The sequence below is a fragment of the Mycetomoellerius zeteki genome, unplaced genomic scaffold (genome assembly GCF_001594055.1).
Source record: "Mycetomoellerius zeteki isolate Tzet28-1 unplaced genomic scaffold, Tzet1.0 scaffold82, whole genome shotgun sequence".
In the NCBI taxonomy this organism is placed as follows: Eukaryota; Metazoa; Arthropoda; class Insecta; order Hymenoptera; family Formicidae; genus Mycetomoellerius; species Mycetomoellerius zeteki.
The window spans coordinates 458,771-471,588 of record NW_017257851.1 but is presented as its reverse complement, the minus strand read 5'-3'; the positions used below and the strand labels follow the sequence as shown (position 1 = coordinate 471,588).

At 32.9% G+C, this 12,818-nt stretch overlaps 1 protein-coding gene across 1 annotated transcript in view; it reads left to right on the top strand.

Moving 5' to 3' along the window:
• Positions 1-7,624: 7,624 nt before the first annotated feature.
• The window catches only part of LOC108729963 (cysteine-rich secretory protein 1), a 62,349-nt gene continuing 57,155 nt past the window's right edge, over positions 7,625-12,818 (top strand). Inside the window, exon 1 of the mRNA XM_018459378.1 lies at positions 7,625-7,735. The gene's annotated coding sequence lies outside the window, so the exon portion shown is untranslated. The remainder of the gene's footprint in view (positions 7,736-12,818) is intronic.

The following is a 12,818-nucleotide window of genomic DNA, read 5'->3' as shown; positions in this document are numbered from 1 at the left end:
CTACATGCGCAGGTAATTCATGTATCAATAAAGAAATCTTCCTGATACTGAGCTGAGCATTCCGCAGAGAGAGAGAGAGAGAAGCAAAATTTCTTTATTATATAGTTAATTCTAAAAAATCATGCAGAAATAAAATTTCTTATATAGTACTTCTAAAAATAAAAATTATTCACACGAAGTGTTAAAAAATCATTATAATAGAATTTACAGGTATTTCCTCATTTGATCGAAAAAATTCAAGTAATCTATTATACATAATGTCATAATTGTATATTAAAAATCATTATATAACATTTCAGCGGGAGTGTACACGAAAAGAATGGTTTTGCCGAAATGTTTAAAAATTTAACTAAATGCAGATCTGAAAATAATTATGTTAAACCATCAAAATTATGTTGGATGATCAAGCTGGTTGCTAAAATGTAAAGATTTTTTGCAGTATTAATTATATATTAACATGCTTGAGAGTCCTATATGTGGGATGCGATGCGATTTGGCGCGCTTTTCAAGTGCGTGAGCGAGTGGCGAATTTCGTAGAGAGGCGACATGTAGGCAAGAGAGGGTGAGAGTCCATCCGGCGACACGCGAAAGCAAGCAAGCAAGTGTTGTTATCTCTACAAGTTTATATTCTCTTATATACTCGTAATAATATACATATATTCACCATCTCTTGTGTTAATCATTAATCACATTGTTATTCCTATATATACATGCAATTATTTTGATGGTCCTACATAATTATTTTTAGATCTGCACTACCGCTAAAAAATTTCAGTACACTCCGTTCATGAAAACATTTTGTAATATTTCCATAAAGAATAAAATATGAATATACTATGAATATTTTTAAATTTATTACTACATATTCATTAAAACTGAAAAAAAGAACCTAGTTTTTTAGATAACTATGTATTTCTTAAAACCTTTGAGTTTCGATAACAAAAGTCAAATTCTTAGCATTCTGTCAATAAGTTTTTCAAATGTTTTAATCAAAGACTTATGTTTAATTTGACGTTTAATTTCTGCAAAAATATTGTTTACATATACTACTCTCTTATTGTTAGTTGCCAAATGTTTATCGGTGCCTAACGAAAAATTTGAAATCGATATTTCTTTCAGAAATCGACAATATTTGTAACATTAATTTGAAAAATTTACTTATAATTTCCGTTTATAATATTTTTTCGGCAATTCGTCACTTTATTGAATACTCGATGACTGAATAAGAGAACATATATCAAAACAGAGGGGAAAAAAAATTTGTTTTTACTTAATTTTTATATACTGAAGATGGCTTAACGTATTTTAAGTCTAAGACGACAAAAGACAAAACTTATTTCTAAAGGAACACTGTTTTTCACCTTGTACGATGTTATGGATTTTTATAAAACTGATTGATAAAATTATCAACTAACAAATAAAAAGTCTATACTTTTATAAACACTAGAATATAAAAAGGAATATCGTGATAGGGAGAAAGATTGGGAGGAACGAGAGAACAAGATAGTTGCTATAAACCTCTTATCTAGAGTAAGGATACCGAGGAAAGACTACATTCCAAATATCTCGCATACAAGCTTCATATATGTATATATGTGTGTGTATATATATATATATCACATGCGCGAGAGTGTCTCTTATTCTCTTTCCAGGCATTTGACATTTTCATCACGAACGTCTCGCTGTACGTGTCACTTCCAGCTAATTTTTATGTGATTGAGAGGTATAGCAGGGATATAACTTCGCTATTCAAACGTTCGTCTTGATCGTTTAACATTAAACATTCAACATTTAAATATAAAGATCTTTCGTCTTTGTTATGAATACTAATGTTGAATATTCATAAATGATATAGCAAAATTTAAAAAAATGATATAATCTGCAATAAATACCTAGCATTGAAAATTGAAGAAATATAATATTTTATCAAAATTTTATAAATGAATTTCCTTTTTTTAATAAAATCCATATTTTTAAATAAAATCTATGTTTTTATTTATATAATTTGTATTTATTATTCAAATAAAAGTTACTATTATTTCTTTTTTATTTCTCCTTTAAATATAATTATTTCTATAACAATGAGTCGAGCTATAACAATGTATAGCAATATTCGCTATACATTGCTTTTCAAAATTTCGCCAATATTGGACAAAAGTTGAATCCCCAATATCTCATGGCATATTATTGTTGAACCAATATTGGGCCAATATTGAGGATTCAATTCTTGCCCAATGGATGTGTTCAACAGACTCAACTGTTGTGCAACCGTTTTATGATTGTCTGCTGAACAGTCCCAAGTACACTCAACGTCTCAGCATGTTTCTTAGAATATATATACTGGAAGGGTCATACCGTATCTGACCAACGTAATAAAAGTATCTATCTATCCTTGTCTGAAAGCTTGTTTGCTGTGCGCTTGTGCGTGATTTATATGTGAGCTCTGAATGTACATATGTATGTTCTAAGGCGAGAGCAGAGAGAATACAACACTCTTAAACACTACATAATAATAATAATCGACGCATGCGCATTACGGTGAAGCATTTAAACAAGGACAGACAGATGTTGGAGATATCGACAGTCACCTATGACCCTTCCAGTATGTACGTTCTAAGATATATTTACTCAGTGGTCACCATGATTTCCAGTAAACTAGAATGTTGAGTCACAACCAAAACGTGTTAAACAAAATGGCTGCGTCCAATGTGCCGATATTTGAAGGGCATTATATACACAAACAAGTTACTTATAACGTAGTAGATATATTTGAGATTCATCAAAAGTTATAAAACGGTACAGAGATCGATCTTTGGACCAAATCAGCATGCAATCGAGGAGCAACCGTAAACAACCATAGCCGGATCGTGCCTTTATCTTGTCTTGACCGGCCGGATTAACTTAATAAGTACTTAACAAAAAGGTGCTTAATTATAGTATTTTGGAAAGGTCTCGAGATGATCTACAAGAATGTGCAATAAAAAGTAGGGGATTCTGTTTAAGAAATTGAAGGTAACCTTCTCACGTGACCTACAAGCAACTATTCAAAGTCAAACTAGTGACACCATCTTATGTCCCCCTCAAAGCCATACAACTTTTGTCTGAAACATTTTTTTCTAGGATCAAAAATAAAAAAGTTATTTGGGGTGGGACATTAAAATGGGACACCCTGTATATATTATAAATGATTTCACAGATCCTTAATTTCACAGATTCTTGTATCTGTCTCTTGCATCTATCACGTTACCAAAAAATCCTTGATTTATTATTGATGAATATAGAATCTCTATTGGAAACTCGTTTTAACGCTGCACAATGCAAATTCTCCATCGTAAATAATGTACTACCTTGCATTTATCGCGGTGACAAAATTTTGCCGCAGAAATACTGATTTTTATGCCTTTTAGGTACGCGGATGTAGCATAGTTAAGAGGAATATTTCCTATAACTTCTCGCGGGGAGTTAAAAGGAATATTTCTATTCTCAAGCAGGGTACTATTCGTTTCATACATGAGTTATGTATCATTTCACGTTTTTCTCCACCACGTTTCTCCTCAGATTTTTCGTTTTACCTTCCCTTTTGTTCTTTATACAGGGTATTTTGGCAGCAACCGCGCTTTCTCTTCATCATAGACATTAAATGAGTCTCTAAGAACAATCGCGTTTAAAAAACCTCATACGTCTTTATTATCTTCTAAATAAGATATTATTGAGATTAACGGTACGTTAATCTCAACAATATCCTACGGGAACAAGATTGCAATTTTGATTGCACAAAATATTACGATCGATCAGATTTAATTGTTTCGTTTTCTCAAGAACTAACATGCTGTATCTTCTCGAACGCGATCCTCTTTAATTGTTTCCGCTCTCGCTGAAACGAAGTGTGGTCGCAATGAAGAGCGCTATACATGTATCGGTGTGTACATGTAAGTATGTAATACATTTACACACATATCACGTCTCAGCCTCCACGATGGAAGTAACGCTCGCGTTGCCAATTTACATGTTCTGTCTTGGTTGCCCGTGAGCGCACTTCGCCTACTTATGTACGTGATTCCACACCCTTATACTATAAAGACTTACCTTCATCACTTATATGAGCAAAGTGTCAAAGAAGCCTTTGCGCTGCCTCGTCACAAGTTATCTAGGGATCAAAATGTCTGAGTTATCACGAAAATTACCAAAGTCGGAACCGAAAACCAAATTTTCTTCCGTGAAAATTGTCACCACAAGGAAACGAGTTTCTTCTTCGTATACATTTACGATTAAGTTCGTTAATTAACAGTGTTAAATCGATTTTCTGTAGAATTTTTGCTAAGATTGTAAAGGAATAATGTATAAGATATTCGTAAACCTAAATATCTATATAAATTATTTATATAGGAGTGCATAGTTTTAAAGAATATTCAATTAAAGTTAATAACGTTGATATTTTTATAACACATTATTACAAGAAAATTCAGTTTCGACAGATTTAGTGTATAATTATATACATATATTATACAATTTCTTCATGGCTAATATAATTACAACTCATAATATGATTAAATAATTCAATAATTCATCTAAATTGGATAATTGCTTTCTTTTCCCTTTGTATTTAAAGAATAAACTTATTATACGTAAAGACATCCTTTTTTTTATTTTCATCAGTAGCTCAGTATTTTTATTAGTTATTTCATAGAATGTTAACTTTTCAAGTTCTAATGTTCTTTAAGTATCTTAATATTACAAAGTTGCGATTTTTCTCTTCTTTTCTCTCTTTTCTCTTCTTTGCTTCTCAACGTATCTCGTCTCATTTTTCCTAATTTTGTTGTTTCCGCGTCTTTATTTAACAATATCTGTGTACAGTCGTACTTTAAATTTCTCTGGTTAGACCTTATCAGTTGTACCGCTGTCGCCTCGCCTTTTGCTAGCACTTTGTATTTTTTCTTTTCTTCTCTTTTTTTTTGTAATAACATTGTTCCAATTTCCAAGTGCACGCAATAAAGTTATTATTATTGTTATTACATATTTCATAGATTTCTAAATCCGCAGATCTCCAATCTTTTCGAATTCTTCGCAGACCCTTGGTTATAGTATTTTTTTCATGATTTCTTGATTCTCTCAGTAATTCATAACGATTAAATCTGAAATTTTACATATCTTTGATTTTCGTATCAATGCAGATCCGTCTGGATGCTTCGTTTCGAGAACATTGTCTCGGTAAATTATCAAGCATGCAAAGAAAAACGAGAAGAAATATTACAGAGATCGTTAAACGGAGGCGAAGTTTTGGTCTGACTCGGCCGATAACCGCTATCCTTAACTAATCTTAACTTCGGAGGGAATTTCGTGACCAATCCCATTGGAACTCTCGAATCTTAGTCGACCGTGGGAATCATTTCAAACCGCTAGTCGCTACAGGACTTCTGATTCAATCAAGTAATCTCGATCTAATTAGCCGATAATACAATAATTTACGAAGTGATAAAGTGAATAGAGTGAATCAATCAAGAACCCATCTGGGTCGAAATTCGACGGACTACAATCAAAACTTGCGAAGGTTCGAGTCTCGAAACAAAGCTGTTGTTTTTGATAATACTGTTAGATTAGTTAACAGTAACCGTTAACACGATTAGTCTTAATTTAAATGAGAATCATAGAGAATCGAAGAATATGACATTCAAACATATATATATAAACTAATCGACGAAATAATACATGCAGCAATAGCTAGAGTAACCTTTACAGAAACCGATCAATTCAATGAAACTGATTAATCAATTTAGTACAATTTCATACTAAAACACAGGAATTAATTACTAATTTTCAAATATTTAAAGTATTCAAGTATTATAAGTATTAAAAGCAGTTGTTCAATGCTTTTAATACTCTAAATGAGTAATTAATTACTGTCTTTCAGTAATAAATTAGCCAGTATTAAAGTTCTGTAAAGGAAAGAAATATTTAATAGTTCTCATGTCGTATCAATTTGGAATTACATAGAAAATTATGAATCTTGTTTCTTTTTATATGTTCACAAACACGATCAAATAAATGAGCTTTATACATCACTTACTTCCATAAATTTTTCTTACGTTTCTCCAAACGAGAAAAGCTGCTTATACTATTGCACCAGCCAGTCATATTTACCTACATATATTTTGTGCTTGCCATGACGTATCGACGTCATCCATCTATTTTCTATTTTATTAACGCAATTCTTATCGTGAAATAATTTTCATGTTGCAATATTATCGATCAACAGCGCCGTACGATTGTATAATATAACGTAAATTCGTGAATTCACCGCCAATGGCTGAACCGTCGCGTTAGTGATCGATCGACAAAAACGCAAATGACATCGATGGGCGATATAATAAATTACATATCGCGGAACGAGCCATCTCGATTACATATTTCACAAATTGAACGGGAGCGTAACGAAATTTTTAACGAATTAAGCGCATCGCCGTACAACGATTCGTTTTAATAATCGACAGAGGAAAATAACGTTTAAACGTCCATTTAATTCAAAATCTCGAAAAGAGGGACGGGACAAATTTCCGGGTCAAAGGATATTCATAAGCCATAAGTGAAACGCAAGTCGAACAGACGGCGATGTAACGTTCGTTTTACACCGGTAATTAACGTTTTATTATCTACACACTCGCGCGCAATACTTTAATGTGAGCACATGTTAACACGTGAGATGCTCGAGTAATACTCAAATAACACACGCTTGTTGCACACGCTGCGGCCCGTAATAAAATTTATATCGCACCAACGTTTCTCTCTAGCGTTTTTTTTTTTAATGGAAATTATTTCTCTGTATAAAACGTTCGCAAAATTGCTCGCGCTTATGTGATGCAAATAAATAATATGCATCGACGAAGAAACCAGTGACAATCAATATCAATTGATATGCACAAAAATGATATCTAGAGTTAAGAATTCTATTATCCAGAAGTGTTCGTGTACATAATATAAATAAAAAAAAATTTTTATGACTTTACGTATTTATTATTTTACGTATACCATGTACAAAGTACCTTCTATTTTTGCGTAAATATATTTTAATTTTTAATAAATTATCTTGTCATTAACTCTCGCTTCATTAACTCCCGCTGTCATTAACTCTCGTTCAAGAAAAATCTGATGTTCATTTTTTCTATAGAATCAATAATAAAGATAAAATATGCAGCAGTATAATAAAAACAACCTACGTAATTATTTGTTATTATGCGTCGTACACGAAGAAAGAAGAAGCAAAAATGTAAGACAATTTATTATCTCCTACAAGTTCTACAAGTTCAAGCTATAACTTTGCGCGTTGCATAATAATATTTAATCATATTTAATCACGCACGTGCGGCGATCGCGCGACAATCTGCAATATAACGATCGTTGCGTGTGTATCGTCATGCGGAATTGTTTGCGTTCAATCAAGCTGCGGCTTATCGTTCTCCGCATTTTCATTTTCCTACAAAGCCGGAATGACTCAAACGGGCTTTTAACGAAGACATTATTACCGCGAGCCTTCGAGACTGATTACTCTTCATCAATAGGAGGGCTCCACGGCGCTACCAAAGACTATAAAAGACAAGCTGGTTGCGGATCGATCGCCAGTATACCGCGGCTTTTTTATTGTCGCGGTGCCGAGCAAACGTGCAGTTCGCGTAGCGCAAAAACCTTGCACCAGCTTGTCGCATCTGGCTCGTAGTATCGTGCGGAGCGACGTACTTAAAGGGTGAGTTTCTTAGTTTGCGAAACGGCATTGCGCTGCAATCGTTAATGTCCCGCGTTATTGAAACAGAACAATATGGAATTGATGAGTTCGTCAACATGCACATACATAAGCGTACACAATAGAAATATTATTCCGCGATATTTGTGATTTTCCAATTTTTCTCTCGCAACTGTTTATTATACCTGACTTGTATTTTAATGAAGCAGCGCGCATTGAAACGGTGAGTTCTCAATCCAGCAATATTGTTCCACGAATGATTCGTACTTTCTCGTTGGGTCGTTCCTTTATACGTAGTTTATATTATAATGGAGCGATATTGAAACGCGGCGAGATATTTAATTCGGGAATATTATTCTGCGATGTCTGACGCTCTTTAATCCTCGGACGAGAGGAAATTTAGATTATAATTCTGATGATGGATCTTTATTCAAATGTAAAACACTACATCCGTATTTTATGTTAAAGTCTAAATTATCATGTAGTAACATTAAACATATGAATTGATAAATATAACGAATTAATGTACAACAAATATAAGTGCAAATTTAATATTTAAATAAACAAACTAGACCAATACGTAAATAAATGAATAAATTAATAAACATAATTAATGAAAATTTATTTTTGTAAATATGTACAATTATATTTATACGATGTGTATGTGTAGAACAAAAAAAGAAATGCTTACTGATTATAATGCAATAAATATTTCTTTTAACTATGGAGATATTAATAACGTCCTATCCAATGAATCTTTCCATCGAAATTGATAAAAAAAAAGAAATAATAAAAATTGGGAAATGTTCGTCGATTCTGGTTAAGGGGGTGAGGTAGTAAATGGGTGAACAAGCGCCATACGAAAGCCTGAAAACGGCTTTAACGAGATTCGGGAGGATGGCGCGACAGGGACAAGTAAGAGTGCGAGGCATCGTCCGCAAAAACTTTCTATGTGTACGCGTATAACAGTACGAAACTGTTCATGTAACAGTTACCGAGCGCTACCGGGTAAAATCATGGTTCGACGAAGACCGGGAAGAGTATGCGGTGGGATTGGCAAAACCGTTTGATGCAGTTCCCAACAAAACTCCGATGAAGCGAACTGTCCTGGCGAAAACGCGAGTGCCCGTGGCTATCCTAATTAAAGCGATCACTGTTGATATTTAATTAATCTTCTACAGTTCACAAATTTCTTACGAATAACAGCGCGTGATTTTTTTCTTTCCTCATTTTATTATAATAAATTTAATTTGTCTCTATAAAACTTAATTATTTATTTAATAGCAAGAAAGTGCAAGCGTTTTATGATTCACATGGATCATGGTAAATATTAGATTATTCATCATTTATACAATAATGTTTATATGGCAGAACAATCTGATCGAATCTCATTAATTATGCGCATTAATATGCGAATGATTTATTAGCTGATTATCATGAAAAAAAAATGTTCATAACCGGCAAGATCTTAATATTGTATACATCTAATGACGGGTATTTATGGAAAACCCGTTATGAATTCAAGATGATAGTATGTTAATAATTCAATCAGACTTAATTTTGAGTTGATTATCGAGTCTCGTGATTCCTATTGCATCTGCGCGAATGATAACTATTACGTTGAATAACACGTAATGCATATTTTAATGACGCTTTCTGCCACTTAGGCGGAAATGACCGAATAAAAAAGTGTTTTCCTCACACGTAACAATACAAACGGCCCAATTTTTAATAAATTCGATGCTCTAGTTATTCCGTAACAACTGCCCAAATTGTTGAAATTTCGTATTTTTCACGAGAACTATTTCGGCGACAAGGTTTCCGAAATTTTCGTCTTTGTACGACTGAACAGTCGGGAAATGTTAACCATACGTGACACATCGGGACACATTTAAACAAAATTTATATTTAAATATAAAATTTATATTTTGTTTATTTCGATTCCGTGTTGCTATTTCAGAAATTACGTGTATACGTATTATCGAATACAGAAATAATTATACTAGGTGCTCTAAGGTAATTGCCTTTCCTTTTACAGTACATTTCCTGATGAACTTGGAGTCGATTTTTCTTTTTAGCAAAAATTCTGCCTTCTTTTTCATTTATAATTCTCTCTCTCTCTCTTTGAACTTTAGTTACAACCATTCGTTATTGCTGCAGTCCATTATTTTTAATACATGCAATTTTATTTATGAATTTTAAGTAAAACATGCTGCTATTGATATATCGATTAATTATCAAGATATTAGGGAAATGTAAATCATCGTTGTCAAATAAAAATTCATTCTCAATTCGCTAAAAAATACCTGATAAGTGCATTGAACATAAACTTCATTCATCAAAAACAGAATACATAAATACCTACATTTTTCATATCTTTTTGAATTTGAAAGCCAAAAAATATATGAAATATTATTTGTGCATCCAACGAATGAGTATAACGAAGGAAATTTTTTCTATCAAAAATAATTTTTGTTCCATATCGTTAAAATTATTAGTGTTTTTCAAAATAGAATCACATATTTCTTTTCTTTTTTTTTCATTTTTTCTTGATATTCGGCTGATATCATAATACGACTATTAACGTCATAATATGCCAAACAGCTTGAATTTTGAACTTTTGAACTTAGAAGTTTATAATTAAACGAGAAAATTTTTGAAATATAAAATCATTTTATTATTTTATTAAATTAATCAGGCATAAATGTTTAGTGAATATCTAACATAAGTAATATTCCACACATTTATTCATATTTTTAATTCTCCAGAGGTATTTAAATATTCGACTTTTTTCTTCTGGTGACTGCGTGGCAGACTGTCGTGGCTGTTGTTTCCGCGAACCGACAATATTACACCTGTAAATTCTGTGCGCGACTTTTCAGACACTATGTACGTCCTGACGCGCGTCGCTCTATGCGCACAGGAAAACGTATTTAGCCGGTAATGAGCGGCTGGAAGTTTTTGTTATAATTAGGTTGCTACCTCGCTTCCGGTATACCGGTGTGCGAGCTTTCACGGAACTGAGATTTCTTCATCAGCCTCTCTTTCTCTCTCTTCCACTCTTCTCTCTATCTCTCTTACACGGTTCTCTAAAAAAATGTATCACGCGCATATACCGCGCACATTGTACACGGGAATAAAGATGCGCAAGACGCACGCTAGGTGATGCATATGCACGAGCGCGTTTTGCAAAAAGAGAAAGAGAAGATGTAATGTATGTGTGTAAGAGAGAGGAAGAAAGAGACAGAGAGAATACTTGATTAGCCCTTTTTCTGACATGCGTCCCGGAAATGTTGCCTTTATTAACCAAGATGAAGAGGAAACTCCGGCACTACGGCTCTTCCTTTGTCACAGTGAACAAATTTAACTTTTCACAATGTTGAGTCTTCCAGATCTTTTATTTATTTATTCATTTATTCTTTATTTTTTTTTGTACCTTTATCTATCTTCAGAATAGATTTACGTCAAGAATGAACACGTAGTTTTCGAAGTATTTCGTACATTATTTGAAGAAATTACGAATAGAGCGAGGGAAAACCTTGTTTCGGACTTTCGGCAACGTGAGCTCGAATTTACTGAGAGATACTACTGTCGCAGCATGCTACTGTTTCTAAGGTTCTACAGGTCACTCTGCAAGTAGGTAGGTATAGATTGCACCGTGTGTATGCTTAAGGAAACTTCTCGTCCCTTCTTTTCTTTTCCTCACCCTAGGATAAACAAACTTATCTGATCTGCTAAGACTAAGAGTGAAAGAACGTACTCTCTATCGATGTTCGATGTGTCTCTAGCTCTACATGGCCGAGAAACACTGCTATCGATCGATTCGATAGATGCAGGACAAATACTGGTTTATGCGGACACATATCACAGGATCAGCATTCACTTAATGCATTCGCGCATCATAAACATTTTCCTTTCGGCTGTTCGCGAATCGCACGTCGCGTAAATAAAGTCTGACAAGGGTGTTAGTCGCAGGTCGCAGTCGCAAGAACATCGGACATCGATATTCCCTGATATTCATGAGCTATAAAACTACACTTGGGCTGAACTATAAAAATTGTAAATTGCGATTTAAATTTATGAACAAAACTACGATCGATGTCTTAGACTTTTCTTATTATTGAGACTGATAACGTCTTCACATCGTATATAAGTCGATATTAGGATAGAGCGGGGCTGTTTGAACATAAGGGCAAGTTGGTCAAATGCAAATATCTAAATAACCAAAATATATATAGATACTTCCATGCTTGCGTAATGTAGCACAAAGACAGAGATTACTGTACCTTAATATAATAATCTGTGCCCGGCTGTCAACAGCCAAATACGTGTGCTTTTTCGTTTTTGTATATCATAAATTAAAATTATTAAGTGAGTATTCTTTTTGGTCTTACATGGTAATTAAAGCGATTGATAATAATCGAATGTGTTTTTTGGATATAAGTTATTATCATATTTTTTAACTTTAATGTTTAAGTTCCTATTTTATTTACAAAATTTTTTTAGTTTTTTAGTTACAAAAAAGTATTTCAGTCAACACCGATATGGGGCTTGTTAGGCCAGTATCTTATAACTAATCTTATAAACTCAGCTGCTTAAATGAAATCCGTCTTTATATCAATGCTTTTTATTCTGTTATAAATTAAAATATATGTTAACGATTAAACATATATTTTACGTTTAATTATTATTATAAAGAGTAAATTTTAGTTTTTATAATTTTGTTAATTAAAGCTTCTTTAAAAGGAAAGAATATTACAAATTATTATATTTAAGATGCAAATAATAAAAATTTGATTAATATAGGAGAGACCGGGGATAGTAGATTCATTTTTCAGTTTCGAATTTTTACAGACGAAATTAAGAGACTTATCGAAAAAATGAATTCTACACCAGTTACTACATACATTTGACTATTTAATAATATTTTAATAATAAGGGAAAACTGATAATTACTATGAAAAAAATGCATTTTTCTAATGCATTTCATCTGATTTAATTAGGCCTCGGGACCGGGGTAAAATGACTGACGGTATGGGGTAATTTGATTAACATTATTAAAATGAAGATTAATAAATATTTTAAG